Below are 2,809 nucleotides of genomic sequence, written 5' to 3' on the forward strand. Positions count from 1 at the left end.
CGGAGGAGCCGTCCGCCCGAGCGCCTGGCGGCGCCGGCGGGGGCCCTCCGATGGCAGGTTGTAATCGCCGATCGGTCGGTGCGGGGGTGTGGGTGCGTGGCCGCGAGGAGCGGCCGCCGGCCTTCGGTCCGTGTTAGTAAGGCGCCCGCCTGGAGCGGGGCCGGGGCGAGCGCGAGGGCCGCCCCCGTGCATTGGTCTGTGTTCGTTAAGCGGCCCGCTTGGAGCGAGGCCGGGGCGAGCCGAAAGGCCGCCCGCTTCTCCGGTCCGTGTTCGTGTTCGTTACGCGGCCCGCTCGGAGCGAGGCCGCGGCGAGCGCGTGGGGCCGCCCGCTGCCCCGGTCCGTGTTCGTTAAGCGGCCCGCCTGGAGCGAGGCCGGGGCGAGCCGAAAGGCCGCCCGCTTTCTTTAGTCCGTGTTCGTTAAGCGGCCCGCTTGGAGCGAGGCCGGGGCGAGCCGAAAGGCCGCCCGCTTTCTTTAGTCCGTGTTCGTTAAGCGGCCCGCTTGGAGCGAGGCCGGGGCGAGCCGAAAGGCCGCCCGCTTTCTCTGGTCCGTGTTCGTTAAGCGGCCCGCCTGGAGCGAGGCCGCGGCGAGCCAAAAGGCCGCCCGCTTCTCCGGTCCGTGTTCGTGTTTAATATTCGGCCCGCCCGCTCGGAGCGAGGCCGGGGAGAGCGGCTAAGCCGACCGCTTCTCCGGTCCGTGTTCGTGTTTCATAAGCGGCCCCCCCGAAAGGCCGCGGCGAGCCAAAAGGCCGCCCGCTTCTCCGGTCCGTGTTCGTGTTTAATATTCGGCCCGCCCGCTCGGAGCGAGGCCGGGGAGAGCGGCTAAGCCGACCGCTTCTCCGGTCCGTGTTCGTGTTTCATAAGCGGCCCCCCCGAAAGGCCGCGGCGAGCCAAAAGGCCGCCCGCTTCTCCGGTCCGTGTTCGTGTTTAATATTCGGCCCGCCCGCTCGGAGCGAGGCCGGGGAGAGCGGCTAAGCCGACCGCTTCTCCGGTCCGTGTTCGTGTTTCATAAGCGGCCCCCCCGAAAGGCCGCGGCGAGCCAAAAGGCCGCCCGCTTCTCCGGTCCGTGTTCGTGTTTAATATTCGGCCCGCCCGCTCGGAGCGAGGCCGGGGAGAGCGGCTAAGCCGACCGCTTCTCCGGTCCGTGTTCGTGTTTCATAAGCGGCCCCCCCGAAAGGCCGCGGCGAGCCAAAAGGCCGCCCGCTTCTCCGGTCCGTGTTCGTGTTTAATATTCGGCCCGCCCGCTCGGAGCGAGGCCGGGAAGAGCGGCTAAGCCGACCGCTTCTCCGGTCCGTGTTCGTGTTTCATAAGCGGCCCCCCCGAAAGGCCGCGGCGAGCCAAAAGGCCGCCCGCTTCTCCGGTCCGTGTTCGTGTTTAATATTCGGCCCGCCCGCTCGGAGCGAGGCCGGGAAGAGCGGCTAAGCCGACCGCTTCTCCGGTCCGTGTTCGTGTTTCATAAGCGGCCCCCCCGAAAGGCCGCGGCGAGCCAAAAGGCCGCCCGCTTCTCCGGTCCGTGTTCGTGTTTAATATTCGGCCCGCCCGCTCGGAGCGAGGCCGGGAAGAGCGGCTAAGCCGACCGCTTCTCCGGTCCGTGTTCGTGTTTCATAAGCGGCCCCCCCGAAAGGCCGCGGCGAGCGGCAGAGCCGCCCGCTTCTCCGGTCCGTGTTCGTGTTTAATATTCGGCCCGCCCGCTCGGAGCGAGGCCGGGAAGAGCGGCAAAGCCGCCCGCTTCTCCAGTCCGTGTTCGTGTTTCATTAGCGGCCCCCCCCCACCCGGAGCGAGGCCGCGGCGAGCGGCAACGCCGCCCGCTTCTCCAGTCCGTGTTCGTGTTTCATAAGCGGCCCCCCCCCCCTTCCGGAGCGAGGCCGCGGCGAGCGGCAAAGCCGCCCGCTTCTCCAGTCCGTGTTCGTGTTTCACATTGCCGGGGAGCCAGGCACTCATTTGTGATAAAAGTGGCACTCTGTCATATTTTCAGAAAAGTGGGACTTTGCCATATTTTCGAAAAAGTGGGACTTTGTCATATTTTCGAAAAGTGGGACTTTGTCATATTTTCGAAAAAGTGGGACTTTGTCATATTTTCGGCTCCAAAAGCTCTTAAAATGCTGTTCCCTATATATGTGCCGATAGTGTTTTGGAGATCTGGGTCAAACCTCCGCATCTTTTTGGTTTGAGGGTAGAGGTGGGGGGTCAACGCAAAAGATGCGGGCACTTAGTCATTTTTTCGGTTGGGCGACCAGGGGCGCTGTTGGCACTTTGTCATTTTTTCGGCTGGGCGACCAGGGGCGCCGTTTGCACTTAGTCATTTTTAAGGCTGGGCGACCAGGGGCGTTGAGTGTTTGGGCGACCAGGGGCGCCGTTGGCACTTAGTCATTTTTTCGGCTGGGCGACCAGGGGCGTTGAGTGTTTGGGCGACCAGGGGCGCTGTTTGCACTTAGTCATTTTTTATGGATGGGCGACCAGGGGCGTTTGTTTGCTGGGCGACCAGGGGCATTTTTGACACTTTGCCGTTTTTATGGATGGGCGACCAGGGGCGTTTGTTTGCTGGGCGACCAGGGGCATTTTTGACACTTTGCCGTTTTTATGGATGGGCGACCAGGGGCGTTTGTTTGCTGGGTGACCAGGGGCATTTTTGACACTTTGCCGTTTTTATGGATGGGCGACCAGGGGCGTTTGTTTGCTGGGCGACCAGGGGCATTTTTGACACTTTGCCGTTTTTATGGATGGGCGACCAGGGGCGTTTGTTTGCTGGGCGACCAGGGGCATTTTTGACACTTTGCCGTTTTTATGGATGGGCGACCAGGGGCGTTTGTTT

The sequence above is a fragment of the Hippichthys cyanospilos genome, unplaced genomic scaffold, assembly GCF_059441005.1.
Source record: "Hippichthys cyanospilos isolate Australia breed blue-spotted pipefish unplaced genomic scaffold, RoL_Hcya_1.0 HiC_scaffold_157, whole genome shotgun sequence".
NCBI lineage: Eukaryota > Metazoa > Chordata > Actinopteri > Syngnathiformes > Syngnathidae > Hippichthys > Hippichthys cyanospilos.